Source organism: Cydia pomonella, chromosome 3 (assembly GCF_033807575.1).
Source record: "Cydia pomonella isolate Wapato2018A chromosome 3, ilCydPomo1, whole genome shotgun sequence".
Taxonomy (NCBI): domain Eukaryota; kingdom Metazoa; phylum Arthropoda; class Insecta; order Lepidoptera; family Tortricidae; genus Cydia; species Cydia pomonella.
The window spans coordinates 18,268,242-18,286,541 of NC_084705.1; the positions used below are offsets into that span (position 1 = coordinate 18,268,242).

Sequence of the window (18,300 nt, forward strand, 5' to 3'; positions counted from 1 at the left end):
TCAGACGTTTCTGATTGTCAACTATCTATATCAGTTAATTAAAGAGGTTGACAAATGATTCATTATTACGAAAATACCTAGTAATTGGAATCATACTCATGTAGCGTGGCGTCATTTTTCCGTCAGCGGCATGAAATGTACGGGCCCTGGATGCTGACTCTACACTGTAGTGTTTAATTTTTTTGATCTGGCTTTGAATGTGTTAAAAACTAAAAACAATTATCACGCTGAAAAATGTCGTCGTGCAAGTACTAAAAATTCGATCATTAATGCATAACATAACGATAGTAATTACTGTCTTACATTGTAACCTAATATTGCGTAATTAACAGTGAGGGAAGTATGTCCCTATTCGAACAATGCTTATGTACTTCAATTCAGTTTATTTTATATTAAATGGCTGCAGTCCATAGGGACTATTTAGCTACTGTCAAGGTGTTGAGAGCGATATATACGATACATTTTGTACATGTACGGTTAGTACCTAGCACTTGTAAAGCGATAGCTGGACTTTAAAATGGGCCACGTGTGTAACCTGGCATTGGCTCTAGAGGGCCTACCGCGAAGAAGTTCGCAACAAACAAACAAAGTTAGAAAATCACGGGCATCTACTTTATTGCACAGTAAGAAATAGTTATACAGATGAAAAGCGGACATTTCACCATTCTGTAGGTACGAAGACCACGGAGACACAAACAGCACTTTTATAGGGACCCGGTGCGTTAGAGGGCTAGCCATCTTGTGGTCTGAATCGGAAACATAAATTGTACAGACACGTCTGAAAATATCGGTACAAAAAATGTGCCAAAAATAAGTATACACTACCTTAATATATGGGCAATACGGTCATGTATACATATTTTAGGCACATTTTTCGTATCGATATTTTCAGACGTGACCGTTACATTGACACTCCACTCCAACGCAAGTGCTTCCCTCTACATTCCATATACGTTTTATTTTAATGTGCATTGTAGTAGGTTATGCCATCTTGTGGGCTACATTGGAAGCTTAAACTTGATATTTGCACTCCGCGCCAATAAACAGGATGCTCCTGTACCTACTGCCTCTACAGTTCATGCACGTTCCCTTTTCGCTGCGTGCAAAGCGCTTGATGTGGCCAAATATGATATAAATGCTAGCTGTGTTTCTGTCAATTCCCATACTTCTCCGTTATTTTGTTCACATTTTTTGCTTTAAAATTATATTTACGATGTCACGAAGAGGATCATGAAATGGGCCATCAAAACATAACGAAACATAATTTTTTTAATTGACTTTGTAACGAATCAACAACGAAGAAAATTGACCGAATAATATGTATAAGATACATTCTTACTAATTTCAGTATTACTTATATTCAAAATGAAAATATTCCGCCATTGGTAACTGCATTATAGTAAATATTTGTTTCTCAAACATGCAATGAAATATTGATGTTATATAGGAATATAAATTAGCCTATTATAAGGATATAAGGCTGCGAAGTATGACGTTTCAGGTGCGGCTAGGACAAGAGGTCATTAATGGAATTTCATACAAATCTTGCAGGCCAAAGCCGGCAAAGTCGTCATTTTATCGTTTTTGTGTATATTTTTTCTTTTTTGTGTATTATTATTATTATTTCAGGGTTTCCTAAAGGGGAACGAAAATTTATTATTTTTGCGCTACGACGCACGGTTTAGGAGATACAGCCCTATAAAGATTTTTTTAATACAATTGCTCAAAAAGTGCTACTCTACGTAGCTGTTTAGAGAACTAGTGCTTTTTACTTTTCCAACTTTTTTAAATTTATATCTGACCGTAATCCATACGACCACACCAAAGAGTTGGATGTCCAAAATCTTGATATATATTTTTATTTGGCTATTACGCGTTTATTAAGTCCAAAAATATTATTACACGATATCAATTCCATATTTATTTGTTATTATACAAATTAAATGTTATATAATACGATGTATCACTAAATTTTTTTTTTAATGATTGGCTGAATGAAAGTGTCATTCCACGTTGGCTGTCGTGCCTGTCGTTAACAGAAAAATGAAAAAGTAAAATCGGCGCCCGCCATTATAAGGCCTGTCGACTTCCCAGAGACATGTCAGTCGCTTCGCTTGACAGACAGATGAAGTGTGCGAAAGGGAAGCCATGACGTATATGAACAAGCTATAAGTGCGAAAGAGGCAGACTACATATGAGAAAACGTAACCAATTTTGAGTTCGAAGGCGGCCGAGGCGGCCAAAATCATATTGCCGTATTTTTTAACGTGAAAAATATACGAGAATCAGTAGTAGTAGTAGTAGTAGTAGTTGTAGTGTTTCAGGGCCAAAAAACCCAGGAAAATACTCATTTCACAGGTAATTATGATAATCGTAGCGAAATTTTCGTAACGATATTTTATCAAATTAACAGCATAAAAAGTGTAAAAAACCAATTTATACAGTTCATTATAAGTTTTTCTTCAATTGTGTGTTAATATTTCATCATAATAGTCAATAATTTAGAATATTTTGTGTAAAAACCTAAACTGTTACTTTACGCTAGGGCTTGACAAAATGTTCATATGACTATATCGATAACTTGTCGGTATATTCGTAGGTATGGAATTAGTTGTTCACAAGACATCATTAAGATATTACCTTTATAACCGACTTAAAATAATAACGATTGTTATAATACCTTTTTTGAAGGTGCACATGTTTAGCGATAAATTTAAACTTCACTTTCCAACACAGTACTTACATTTTAACCACTTTTCCACGGCTTTGCCGCCAACACAAGGAAACACAAGACAGCGAATACTTGTACACAGCGTATACACACCCAACCCAACTTGTCAGCAGGAAAAGGCGCGAAATTCAAATTTTCTTTGGTAAGTCAACTCTTTGCGAACACATTTTCAAACAACTTCAACTTTATCATTTTCAACTTTTTCAAACACATTTGAAAAAGTAGTCGATAAAGCAGTTAAACATCGATAGATCATTAATATGTTGTAACATGACATCACTATTTTTGTGCGCACATAGACAATTTACGCACACACTTGCATTTCAATTTTGGTCACACTTTCGAAGTTTGACAGTCGTTCTATACTATCCTATTTCTATGCGACTTTCTTAGAAAGGCATGACGCTTTATAATTGCGCATGTGTGGTCTGATGCTGGGGAAATAGGTTTCAGTAATTAACATACTTAAACATATTTTGCTACAGCAACATTGCGCCTATCTAGCTTTGTCTATACAAAATGTTGTTGTTCCCAAAATTATTTTTATCAAATATTTTAATTTGCAACTGTGAGAGTGTTTTTGTATGAAATCAGTTGTTGAGATAAATTTTTGCAACGCACGTCATCACTGGCTGTAGAGTATAGTTAACAATAGCATTCAAGTTCAAGTCAAAATTCGTAACTGTAAGGTCTATAAGTGTAATCAACGTTACGAGTTACTCGTGTAACCAATATTTGTTTTCGCAAATGTATTAAAAAGCGTCGTTTAATGTACGTGTGCAAGTATCATTATTTACTTGTCCCGTATCTTTTATTCGCCTACGGGTCATAAAAGACATCTCGGGATTCGTAAATAATGACACGAATAAATAAGGAATAATCTTTATTTTGTTCCGCTCATTATTTGACAGCGCCCTAGCAGTTGCGAACGCTAAGCGGCGCTGCCATCGTGCAAGGGTTCACATAAGCGCCATCTAGTTAATCCATGTTAAGTTTTTACAGAATACGCCATCTATTTTGGAGTGGCAAAACTGCTCCGTAGAGGTGTTGAGATGTCATCATCATCATCTCCTAGCCGTTTTCGACCACAGCGACTGCGTTCTACCGCTGAGAGCGTCGCTGGTGCGCTCTCAGGTGACTGATATAGCCAATTTTTGCAGCAAATGTACGACCACACTCGTTGCAAGTCAGCACCCCTCCGACATAATTGTAAAGTATGACATAGTTGTAAGTATGTTGTATGTTGTAAGTATGGCTCTTCATATGCTGTTTCAACACATCTTTGAACCGCAAGAATTGGCCGCCTTGTTTGCGCTTTCCATCTTGCAGTTCGCAGTAGAAGATGCGTTTCGCGACTCGGTCTTAGGACATGCGGGAGACGTGACCGCACCATCGTAGCTGTCGTCTCATTAGGTAGGCCTCTATTCCAGCGACATCGGCACGCCTAAGGATCTCCGTGTTTCTAACACGGTCAGACCGTTGAGATGTAGAGAGATAATAACAGGATTGCAGCGCCTTTGTATTTTATAATATTTCGGTTATTCATTTTTTAGACTTAGTATGTACCAAAGAGAATTTGATATAGAGATGGATTGTCAAAGAAAATTTTGTAGTACGAGTACGTACATAAGGAGCACGAAAAACACTTTCATATTTATTTATATACCTACCTAGGTACAGTCAGCATCAATAGTAGCGGATGAAACAACGCACCAAAAAGTATCTGACATCCCAGATAACTTTTCCAAATATAGATAAATTTTTTGGTAAGCTGTTACAGAATGGTAGATACTTATGAAGCGCTATTTGATCCGTTACTTTTGATATTGACTGTACGAGGAAATCTGTTATTTTTGATTAATTTTGGCATTCCATTCATCTTTGTCATACTCGTTGTGTGAAACATGAGCTTGTCTCTTTCTGTTTCGGTGAGCGGGAACTCGTTAGCACGTGCACATCTCTCGCTTGCATAGATACGACTAAAGGCAACTTATACAATTAGTCACAAGGTAAGCGCTTTAATTATGTAACGCCTATAACCTACCTATAAACCATTGACTTAGAAACGACACGTACACATAACGTATGATGACAGGCAAATTGAAGGTATGTTTGTAGAACAAAATAATAAATATAAAAAAACTGCACATACCTAATACATTAAATTATGTCAAATCTTAAGGTGTGGATCACATATGGAGCAATCAGTCTTGAAAATAAAGTAAGCTAAAGGCTGCTTATCAACTTATCGACCAACCGCCTATTGATAAGCAAAATTCGAAAAAAAGGCAAAGCAAAAGTTTAGATAGTTGAACTGTGCTATTCTGTCACAGTATCCATATATGTTGCAGTAAGACCTAAGTCACACGATTATAATAATAGCAATAAAGATGGAAATACAATAGTCGTGTTTTGGGGACAATCTTAAAAAGGTCGGCTTTATGGAACTAGATTTGTAGGCTTTATTGTTTTATAAATAAAAAGGAAAAAAGAGCTTATAAATACTTTTTAGCACATTCGTAAAGGCTATCCTTAAACTGCAAAAACTGATGAGAAAGTTGCATTTTACCCACAAGAGTGTTAAAGCAATTTGATGAAAATTTTAAGTTGTGTCTGCGTGTTGGCTGGTAGAATTGACTTTTAAATGATAATTTGATTTGAGAATGTTAAATATTTAATAACATTCATTTAAATTTGATTTGTAATGTTTACGCAACTTTCAAGATTCCACTTTTAGAATATTTTGCTTGCTCGGTTAATATTATCGGTTAAATCTTACTACTTAACTTTCTTTCCGCCATTGACTTGATATAAAGTCAGTACGTTTCGTGCCCCAAACGCCACAACTTGATATGTTATACGGGTTGTCTACGTGCAATTGTTGGCATGGCGTTGATGACACTTTATGATGATAACTCCATTGACGTAGCGGCGAAAAGGTTAAAGTGCCAGTAGTATTGGCTGTACAATACGCCTTTCTTATTCAAAAAGACCTAATAAGTGGCCATAGGTCCGGTGTTTTTGTAAAATTTTGCATAATGCTTCTTTATTTTAGGAGGGTAGTTCAAACATTTCTAAGCGAACCGAATTTGTGTGTTTAGGATTTCATATTTCATAGTAATTAAAACTATTAATTCGATATCATTCGTTTATTATTTCTTATGAATTACAATATTTGAGACTGACAACATTCATTGAAAAAAGTATCAACTAATGACAATTATAATAATAAAAGGTATCATAAAATATGACGATTAGGATTAGGTAAGCTATATTCTAAGCGAGAGTTATATTTGGAATTAAACATACATAAATATTTTTTAAATCGGTGTGAAATGATAAGTAAATCAAAGATTCAAAATGATGGTTAATGGTTTCTTTTCAATTCGAACCTCCGAGAAAATTATCATTCTAATAGTGTTACTTATTAATACGGTTAATAAATTCAAATGTCGCGTCGCGTTTCTAAATAATATAACTACGGCTACCACCAGTTTGACACTCACATATTCGCATGCGGTCTTACTTTCTATGCATCTCGCTTGTACTCGCATATTAAAGTAAGTTACGCAGTCGTTAGCGAATATGTCAGTTTGACACTGCTAAGGCAGTCGTGGTAAAGCTAAAGGTCTTATATTGGGAAGCAGTTTTCATGTAAAATTGGACTGGACAAAATTATTAATTAACAAATGTACTGTAGCGCTATGATCTAGCTGCCCGAGGCGATCAATCGCAATTGTCAATCTTGTCAATCGCAATTACATGATTTAAGGCGATTGGCTGAAACTGTAATTGGTCATTCAGAAATTAAATATATGACTACGGTCACACTCAACTCCCTCAAACTTTTCAATACGTTTAGTATCGGTTGGCGAAGTTTACACGTAGGCACAAATCTGGAGAATGACTTATTGACGCTACTGAGTAATTGTTTCGCTATGTCATTGACAATATGCATCTTATCGTACCTATAATTTTTGTATATCCTCAATTAGTAACTGAAGAATGAAACGCCCAAAAACATTGACATCCCTAAGTTTGGAAGACTAAGAAGTAATTAAATTAGGGTTTCGCGTTGATGAGATTATTTTTAGATTTTTCTATTAGTCGGCGAGAGCTTTTGGCTTATATGTTGGTGCTTAGAAAACATTTCAATGATAAAAACCAACTAATCTAACTAGGTACATATAAACGATAAATGCATACAAAATTGCTTAACCTACTTAGATATGTTGTGACTGTTTCTCTTAAAAATAAGTCATTAAGTAGTTATTTAGTTAACCTACCCTATACTTTCCTAAGTAACATTGCAAATGTTTTTGAAGAATGCGGAATTATTTCACTAAAATAAGGCACCTCATGTTTTTGGTTCGGAATTGATTTTTTTTTATCAACTAGATATTTATTATATAAATGGAGGTCATTCTAAACAACAATTAGTTTTTTGAAGTGAAAACTTCTTTAGCGGCGCTGTGCACTTTTTGTGATGGGGAAAAATGTTAAACTCGCGACAGGTCACGTGACCGAGAGATTCGTCAGATTGAAAATTTGTAAGACGGACCGGACGTGACCTGTTCGAAAAACTGTTCCAATGTCAATTGGCGATGATGGCTCTATTTAGTAATGATGATGGTGTAAGAGTCGTTGAAATTATGGATGGAAGTTGATTTTTCTGAGAGATAAACTTTTTAATGTTAAATAATTGGAATAGTCCTGAAATGTAAAATTTTTAGTGTAATATAAAGTGTCATGTTTGTGTACGATAGCGCAATAAATGAGTATTTTATTTTACCCCATAGATGATAAAAATGCACAACGTTAATATTCAAGTTTTCACTTCTGACGGCACTTCCGGATTGCAACCCGTTGTTTTTTCTTTATTCACATACAGTTAGCGATTGCTTAATCGATATGTCATCTTATCATCATGTTTTTTTTTTAATAATTATTAACGTAAGGGTTATAAAAAAGTTGTGTTTTAAGGTAGTTACGTACATATTAAGTTGTAGATACCAATACCGATGAAAGGCATCGCCAGCCATCTTATAAACCTATTGCCTGTAATATAAGCAAAATCAGCTTGAATTACATTACAAGAGGCATATTCTAATGGTAATAACAGGCTGTGAATTTGATTTGGATTTGTTATGGATCTGTCCCTGTCGAAAGTGACATGTCTTCTACCAGAAATTCAGATTGAACAAATTCATTACCTGTTATTACCAAAGAGCATATAATCACTACGTTTTAAGAGACGGGACTTCCATACTAGCGAGTGGACTCGGTTTGTTTCGCAAATCATTACCAAAATCTACGACAAAGAACTGTCAAGGAACCATAATACCAACATAACCGATTTAAATAGTGTAGTACGCTACACGCTTGCGATTCTTATCGATATCGATAAAATGGGGAGGGTTGAAACATAGGCTCCTGTCTACAAATTTTGTACTCGAAATCAGGTTAGCATCGAGTCCACATTTAAGTTGTATGTTATATAGTGGATAGTTCTTTGAGTGGACTAATATCTGGTCGGGCTTAATGTGGACCCGAATTATTTTAATACAGTTTTTCGTAAGTCGTGTTTTATTTTTTATTTAAAGCTTTATTTTCAAAATGTTCTGCACATACATGTTTCAATAAATGTTACTTTTCTATGGAAAGATGTATCGTCAGGTCTTCGTTCGCAACAAATTTGACCCACTGCCTGCATCTGAAAACATACAGCCTTGGACAAACATGACTTTATCTACAGTATATATTCCAAGTATTTGCTAATGAGATGATCAACTGATTATTTAGCGCTAATATGCATCTATAAATCATGTTTTTCAGCATCCAGTTATCAACAACCCATATGTCAAGATATGTCAAATAATGACCATTAATGCTTAGATGATAGATAATTTTCCACTGAAAATCTTCGACGAATTAATTTTGTGTCATATTGCATGCAAGTTCTCAGGAAATTTCACATATTTTATTCAATTACTTACACTGATACACAAATAAACATACAATTATCGATAGTTTTAGTACATCCCTAGTTCACAACTAAACATAATATAAAATATCAAATTTTCGATGTGTTTAAAGCCTGCTGCACTAAAATAAGGTCAAAAGTACGTAAGCAATACGTACCGGTCTTTATCCAAGGGAAATTTCGCCATAAAATCCCTTTTTTCGTGATTTTCTCGAGTGGCTCGCATGCCACATACTTCACACAGTAAACCATTTTCTCGGTGGCATTATAACAAAGTCGCTCTTTACTCTGATCGCGGTTCACTATTTTCGATATTTTCACTAAATAATAAAGAAATTGCACGAAATACCCGAACAAAACATTGAAGCCTTCATAGCAAACAAAACAATTAGGCCGACAGTTGACTTGATGTAAACTTGACAGAACAAATAGCACTGACGTTTTATTTTTCTTCGTTGGCAAAGATTTGCGAAACAAGTTCCATACAAAACTTATTTTGTTCCTAGTTGCGTCAGCCTGGTTATTACAATCTGAATATATGCCTCTTGCTCAATGGATATATTTATGCCTAGTGTCACCACTTTGAAAGATAGATTAAATAATTTAACAAACTTAGAGAATGTTGTAGTTTTAAATCAAGACATTGCCATAAATCAAAATATCGCCATTTTGTACTGGCCAGATTGTAAACATAACTATTACTAACGTTTCGGTATTTTTATTTAATAATTGTTTGGGATTGTATGGGTGTATGATTAATTCCATTTTCAGCAAATATCAATACATACGAGTAGGTAAAACTTTGCTTATGTTACAAATACAAAAATACGTCAGAGTTCTTTACATTCTGGTGCATTTGCAAGTGAAAAGAAATGGGTTTACTTACTCTAACTTACTAACTAGGGAAAATTATACCGTAATATGGCATTAAAATCATAAATAACAATATTAATTATCCATAAAGAGATCAAACACACGTTTTGCAAAGCTTTTGACCGAGTATGGTCTTTGAAAATGCAAAAAAGGACCATCTAAAATAACGTTGTAACTGAAATTTCTCCAGCATTGCTATAGTAGAAGTCAAGCTACAATTTCAAATATACCTATGAACTGATTAGTGTATAATTTTAAAATATATATTGATGAAAACATTGGAAACACTTCTAATATCATACAACGACGTTATAGACAGGTCGTTGTATGAATATTTAACGAAACTGTAATAATTATGTATTAATACCTATTTTCAGGTCCTATATACTTTTACTTTGTCAGAATATAATAGACTATATTTAACAAAGAATACATGTATCGAGGGATTACTTCACACCGACCTGTGTGAAGTAAATTCGTTCGTTCGAAAATTAAAAATTAAGGCTTGTTTGCACTGATAAGGAGAAAATATTTGGGCGTTTTCTAAAATAAATATTGAAAACCTGATTCTTACAAATCTGCACATTCTACTCAGAATCGACAGCAATCTCCATCCTACCATTAAAAAATGTCCCAAAATGTCCGTTACATTATGTCACGTTTTAGTGTAATTTTTTTTTCACTAGTATGTGTGTGACGCAGTGTAAATACATTTTCATAAAAAAATAGGGTTTTTTAGTATCAGGATTGAATATGCTATTGATTCTGTGTTGAAAGAACCCAAAAACACCAGGATCTGTGAGAATCAGGTCTTCAATATATTTGTTTAGAAAAACCTCATTTATCGATGTTTAGTGTAAGCTAGACGTCCTAGTGTTCGACTAGTGTACATTAGATGACACCCTGCTGTCATCTCTGTTGAAGTTTGAAGATGACGTGTGTTGGGATAGAGACGAGCACACGGACGTCTACCTTGATATCAATCTGATCAAACGAGGGTAAAGTATAATCCATATCTAAAACAATTTTTATGTTGAATCAAATTAGTCTAATCGGGGTTTAAAAGTGTAACAAGTTTTTTTGCAAAGACTCTCCAATAAGACCCACATCATTTGATTAGCATATTCGATTTTTGAGACTACCTAGGAAATATATTGTTATGCGAAAAACGTTATATCAAGCATTTTGTACCTTTAACACAGATGTGAATTCCACCAAGTAGGGTCTACAACATACAAGGTTATAGATAGCCCAAGTCATAGATAAGGAATAAACACGCGCAAATTTGTGCAAAATATTGTAGCCGAAAATTTGACATCTGAAGTACGTGTTTTCTGGCAATACTTGTCAAAAGTTAGCGCTTGAGAACCTTGGTCACTGTACAATGTACGGGACCATATAGTGCCATTTATTTACTTCAGCTATCAAATCGTCCTTGGTCTATGTTCAAGTGTTGACTGCAGGTGCACTTCAGTCCGGAGATACTTGTCTCGTTCGTCTTCGAAGATATTCACCATTGCACCCTGTAATATATAAAAGAATATATTTAATATTCTTAATGATTGAAGAGATTATAATAATTAAAAAGAGTCGAAATTTGAGTATTGTTTGCCCTATATGTTTGCGTAATAAAAAATAGAGTTATACCAAGCTCAGTTGGCCGCGATTTTGATAGCAATGTGCAAGTATTATTTTAAACGTCAGACTTCTATGAAATTATGACGTTTAAATAACACTTGCACCGTCTGGGCCTTCAAAATCGCTGCCAACATAGCTTGATCTAACTCTAATTGTTTGTATACAAAAAGGGAGATGGGCAATTTCGTAGGTGACGTAGGTTTCGTACTTGACTACCTACATCAAGCCGGTATTCAGCGTTGTGTAGCTAATAATTGTCAAATAAGATATTAAGTAGAGGTATGATATATTGTAGTTAAACAAATAATTACAGTAGGGAGTAGGTACATACAATTAAGGTATTCTCTTAGTGGAAGACTTACATTTCTACATAACTTGTATATAGTTATGTTCTCTCATTCCTTGGTAATTTATCGTACGTGTTGTATTATATTTCGACATAATATCAAAATTAGGCTTTAAGTAAGTAAAGTTTCAGTTGGTAAAATATTTAAAAATAATCTTTTAGCTCCATCGCGGCTTGCGCAAGCGTTCGGAAACGGGCGTTTCGCCGCGCGCTTCGGTTCAACGACCCATTTCGAACATGCCTTATTTTAAATTGACAGATAATATCTTGATTTATGTTCCGACGGGAAAAAACTTGCGCAATACATTAGGTACATGTATTTTAGTGTCTAGTTAACAATGTTAACGCAAGACACATACGCTAGATACATACCTAATTTGCTCATCACTTGTTGTTTCAACCGTGTTTCAACAAATCACCACGTACAATTATTAATTAATTTTCCTCTTTTATAATATTTTTCACATAGCTTGGGTTCGGTGACAGCTGTCATCTCAATACAATTTCTAACCTTAAAATGCCAAATTGTATTGAGATGACAGTTGTCACCGAACCCAAGCTATGTGAAAATATTATAATTTGATTGGTTATTGTGGAATATTTCTGTACTATAGTCGACTTTGTCGGTTAAAAAATAGGTCGCGAAGTGCGTAATAGTTTATGGTCAGTCAAATTAGTATTTTATATAATCATGATACAATAGAGAGCTTCTCAGTTGAGTACCGTGTTTAGGCCGTTGCCTAAACACTTCGCTAAGCTTCGTTAAGCTTACCTAAGTAAGGTACGAGATTGAAAAGCTAGATTATATCACTATTATATACAATACTTTTTTTACGAGTCATCTAAAATAGTACTCTTTTTGCTATAAAACCTAAATAAGTAATGACAATTAGTAAGTATCTCAGTAGACAAAAATGTAGTACAAAAGACATGAACGCGCACGCACGTGATTGTTTTTTTTTTATAGCGTATAGAATTGAATATTATAGTTGAGTTGGGAACCCATGCATGAAAATTACGCAATTATAGTTTGGTATACGAAATCTTAATTAAACCATTACAGTCGACGAGTAGAAAAATTAAGTTAAAAACATTGCAGTCTCGATTTCTTGTTTTTACGAGTCTCATTAATTGTCGAAGTTCAAACTTTTAAAAAGTTGAATTAGCCATATCCAATGAAAGCACAAGTTCATTAAATAGTCAAACAGATGATCAGTACTTATTATTATAATGTTGGTATTGGGACTATTTAGCGTGGCGTATTTTCGGCAAAAAATACACTTCTATTTTTAATTTAAAAAAATACAAAGGCGGTAAAGCAAATCTTTTTAATTGTTTTTACTTTTTTCTGAGAAAATATACGTAAGAACGATGCTTCCGTAAAATATTTCTAATATATTTATATTTCTTGCACCATTTTTGAGAAAAGTACCTACTTGCTGGATTCAATTAAACGGACTCCCAAGGCCCGTTTATTTTATTTATTTTATTAGTGAAATACTCTTGCGGGCTTACAGGTGACACCAAAACGCTCACAAGATAATACAAACAATGTCAATGTAAATAAATTAAATAACACAACTATACAAAGTAAAATTAAATTACGTCTAATTACAATTAGATAATATTTATGTAATTAAATTTAATTATGTCAAATTACAGGTAAATAAATATTAAGTTTCAATTAAATTGTTTAAAACGAATCCTCAGCTAGAAAGTAGCTACTTCGGAGCCTCGACAATAATGTACTATTAAGTAAATACTTATATAAAATCAGTCAATGTTTGGTTATAGTCATAGCCACAAGAAAATGCTTAAATCGGGGAAACAATGAACAAAATAACTCTCACTTAAAAAAGTGAACCTGAAACGTTTATATTATAATAAATATAATAATGGTCAATTATTTCCTTCTGAATAGGGTTAACTTCGGTTTGGACTCCAGTAATGAAACATGTACCTTTCTTTTTGGTTTTATGAAGGAATCTTATATTATCCCTAAAATATATTAAATATACTAAAGATATAAAATACATTAAATATATTAATATAATAAAGATAGTTTATTATTCACGGAGGCATATTACAATGCGCTTCTGAACGTCAATTAAGCTACACCGGCTTTACACTACACCTCTGACCCGAGAAGATTTAAATCCCCCCTCAATTGGAGGAGGGTATCCCAATATGGACCGGCAAGAAACTCTGCGGCAAAAAAATAAATAAATACATAAATGCGAAAGTAGCTCTGTCTGTTTGTCTGTTACCTCTTCACGCTTAAGCTGCTGAACCGATTAAGATGAATTTTGGCATGAAGATAGTTTGAGGCCCGGAACAGGACAATGGCTTTTATTTAACTTGCCCTATGTATGTGTCTAATCTTGGAAGCTAAATTTGACCCACTTCCCGATTTCCGATTGAGCTGAAAATTTACATACATATATGTGAGTCGGGTGACAATGCTATATTATGGTACAGTCAGCATCAAAAGTAGCGGATAAGTATCTACCATTCTGTAACAGCTTACCAAAAATGATGTCTTTAATATAGAATAACTATAACTGTAGATGATATACTTTTGAGCGCGAATTTAATCAATTTATCGATATTTGGAAAAGTTATCCGGAATATCAGATACTTTTGGCGCGTTCCGCTACTTTTGATGCTGACTGTACCATCGAGCTTATCTGATGATGGAGGCGGCTCTGGGAGGTGGCCATAGGAACTCTGTGATGAAACAACGCAACCTAATTGTGTTTGGGGTTTTTGAATTGTCTCGATGAGTATTAGTTATCTATGGTATGAAAAATACAGTCAGCGATAAAAGATTGTACCAAATATTTTTTGTTGTCGATGTGGTAACATATAAGTATATAGTACCTGGGCGACCGAGCTTTGCTCGGTTATAACTATTTATTGTAATATGGTGGTGTATAGGTGATAATCTTAACTACATTTTTTTACTAAATGAAACTTGTCTAAAACAATAAAAAAAAAAAATTAAATATATAAACTTGAACATATAAAAAAAAAAGTAAGTCATCGGACGAGATTCGAACCCGTAACACTCGTTTAGCAGTCCGCGTCTTAACCCGCTGGACCAGACGGACAGTGGCCGGCAATACGAAATTAGCGACCATATTCTGTGTCGAAAGAAAAACGCATGAAAACTCGAAAACACGCGTTTTCCCAAACATAAGACTAATCTAGATCGATTGTTTACCCCCAAAAACCCCCATATACCAAATTTCAGCAAAATCGTTAGAGCCGTTTCCGAGATCCCGGAAATAATATATATATATATATATATATATACAAGAATTTCTCGTTTAAAGGTATAAGATAACATAAATAAATCGTAGTAACATGTATCAATTACCTAGTACGCATAAGTCATTCCACATCGGTTTGTTCAAAACAAATACTGACTTTTTTCTGAATGTAACATTTAATTTAAGCTCCAATTAAGTCATTGTCATTGTTACCCGAAATGTGGGAACCACTTCTTATTGTACATATGTACAGGTCCATAATACATTTGATTTACTACGGTTTCATTACTTATACAGCTAGAAAGATATTTTAAAACGATAAACGAGAACAAAATGTAAGCTACTTTATAGGAAACTAACTCTACTCCCGACTTTGTCTATGTAGATTGATGATTTCTAGAACTATCCTATGTCCTGCCCCGGGGCAAAGACTATCTAAGGTTAGGAGGGCGAAGTGCAGTGCACCATGCCGTCTAAGTGCGTCTGCCTTGAATATATCGAAAATTGTTTTTAGAATACTAGTAATATTACTGGTAGCTTGCAGCTTTATTAGTAAAAGTAGTATTACTAGTATCCTATAAGCAGTTTTCGATATATTCAAGGTAGGCGCACTTATACATGGCATGCGCACTTCGTCCCCTCACCTTACATACATTTCATCTAATTCGGTTCAACGGTTTAACCGTGGAGAGGTAACAGACAGTTAATTACTTACGTATTTATAATATAATAGGGATAAAAAAATGTAATGATTTATAATAATGCACCAATCATGAAACATTTAAGTGAAAATTAGTATTTGTGATATTTCACTGATACCTGTAAAATTTCTATCGATATGCGCGTTAAAAGTTGAATACCCTTTTTGTCTTTGACGTTTTCGACGTGTTTAATGAAAAATACTGCAATTGGTTTCAACATAATTAACAAATAAATACTATTTTTAAATCATGGACAGCAAGGCGCCATTTCTTTTAAAACAGATTGAACTTAAGTAAACGTTCAACTGCAGCAGTTCTTTGACTCTTGTTTAGGGTAAAATGTTGCCAGTGTTTAAAATGATGTTAGATATGTAGCGAAGAGTAAAGTAAGTATATACCTATAATATAAATAGGTACCTATATATTATGTAGGTACCTATTTATATTATAGGTATATAATAGGGGTGTTTACCACAGTATAAACACAGTACATACTTGTATTAAAATAAATTTAAGTAAACTGTGTAAAAGTCTGTGTTGAAATCGAACCAATGGCCAAGTACAAGAATGGCTGAAGGCTGAGCTCCACGTAGGGTTGAAAGCCCGAAACTTTTCTGCGGGACGTATTCATGGGAGGCCTAAAGACGAGCTTTGGTAGAGCTGAGCTTAGATAGGAACCAATCGCTGTGTTTTGAAAAAACGAGGCCGAAGACCGAGCTCTACATAGACCTGATGGTACGGAACGTCGGATCGGAGTTTACATTCGAATCCAAAGGCCGGGGTTGCGAGAGAAATCCAAATTGTACCAATACTGTACGCGCCCTTCGGCTTTCTGGGGCCTTGAAGCGCATCATCATCACGCTTGCGCTCTTTTCACAAAAGTGCACCTCGACGAGGAACTCTTTTGTCTTTTGCGAGGCCAAAAATCTTGCCTACGGGTCTTTGCACAGTCGGATTGACAATTAGCTTGGGTCGTGTACAAATGCTATTTTAGAAGTCACCTGGAAAGACAAGATGAGCAATGAAGTTGTCTCGCAAAGACACGCATGTCCAGCATTACGGCTATTCTTAAGCAGAGGAGACTCCAGTGACTGGGTCATGTGCACAGAATGAACACCGAGAGATTACCACGACAAGTAATGATGGGCCAAATAGCACGCGCAAAAAGATCTATGGGACGTCCGAGGCTGAGATTTAAAGACTCCTGCAAGCGTGATATGGAATGCTTTGGCATCAGTACCGGCGGTTGGGAACAACGAGCTGATATGAGACCCGAGTGGCGCAAGGATTTAAACACCGGCATACAGAAACATGACGACGGCTGGTTTGAACATTTAAAGGGCAAGCGATATAAAGCGACAAATAAAACCTCAACTTGTGACCCAAATTATTCGTGCGACATATGTGAGAAAAAATGTCGCGCTGCCATAGGGTTGCTAAGCCATAACCGAAGCTGCATTAACCAGCACAACCGAAAGACGAAGATAATGACGTCGATCATCTGACAAGGATGCTGTGGCCATTGACATAGACATAGACATAGAATATTTTTATTTAACACCACATTGAAACATGTTTACAGGCAATACTACAAAACATTACAAGCCTTAAAATGAAACTTAATTAGGCACAAATTTATGTTTACATGTAGATATAAAAAACTTTTAAAATTATGATGCTAAAAAGGAGCGAACCTCAGCATGTGTTGCAGCAGGCTTACCTACTACAACGCTGGTTTTCAGGCCGACCCTTCGTACAATACGAATTTACTTGCTGCTTGTCGGAAACTGTATGGCTAAGACTGTTTTAGTTTGTGTAGAAAATAATATAGGTATGCAAATATATGTTTATGTTTATGGTGATTATTATAATTGATGATGATTTATTATAATTTCTGATACAAAATATAAACTTTTGACTAAGAATAAATAATTTGCGAGTAGGTGCGTCTAGACTTAGTTGCGTGATGACACGAGCTTGCCGGTTTTGTCTTCCGTTTAGTTTTATTATGAATGGCTTTAAGTTTTGAGTAACAGACTCAATTATTTTAATAAGCATGTGGACATAATTGTTTCATGGAAGTTTAAAAATCGTCAAAATCGAGTTGAGGTGAATTAGTACAGCATTTATTTCTTTTGTATAGAAAAGGCGCATGATTTTGCAAAATATCATTTATTTCATTGGTCATATTTTGCCGCAGACTCTAGTGCGATATTGACAAGCATTAAGCACAGGGTTTTTGGTAACTTCATGTACTTTATGTTCAAACTGTTTAATAGCCTTGCTAAACTAAAACGCGCAAATAAAAATATATAACAAAATATATAAAAAATCAATTATTATAATTAATTTTCTCTGACGACAATACAATATTTCTCCAAAATATTCGTGATAAAACGAGCGCCATCTAACACCCAGTAGCCACAGCTATCCCTGGTTCACTGTACTCTAATGCACTGCCGAGTGGAACGAACACACCGAGGTACAGTTAATACGGTGCCGGAGTAATTCCCCAAATAAATGCAAATCTAATTAGCCATTAAACGACTGGATTGTTTGTTGTTTCGCGCACGTTTGTCGATTCGGTTGTCTGCACAGGTTTGCATTTATTTTAAATTGCGTGACTGTGATTGTCAATACGAAATGAAACGTTTCTAGCGCGCTAAACTCTTCCTAGTAATTTCACTGTCACTGCTTTTAATACTTGTGATTACTTTTTGACCTGCTCATATATTATCACGGTTATAAAAACCTAG

General features: G+C 34.8%; 1 protein-coding gene across 3 annotated transcripts in view; it reads right to left on the minus strand.

Annotated features, from left to right (window-relative positions):
• Positions 1-8,767: 8,767 nt before the first annotated feature.
• Positions 8,768-18,300, minus strand: part of LOC133516211 (uncharacterized) — a 142,753-nt gene continuing 133,220 nt past the window's right edge. For all 3 annotated transcript variants that reach the window (XM_061849019.1, XM_061849017.1, XM_061849018.1), the window contains one exon: positions 8,768-11,110. The gene's annotated coding sequence lies outside the window, so the exon portion shown is untranslated. The remainder of the gene's footprint in view (positions 11,111-18,300) is intronic.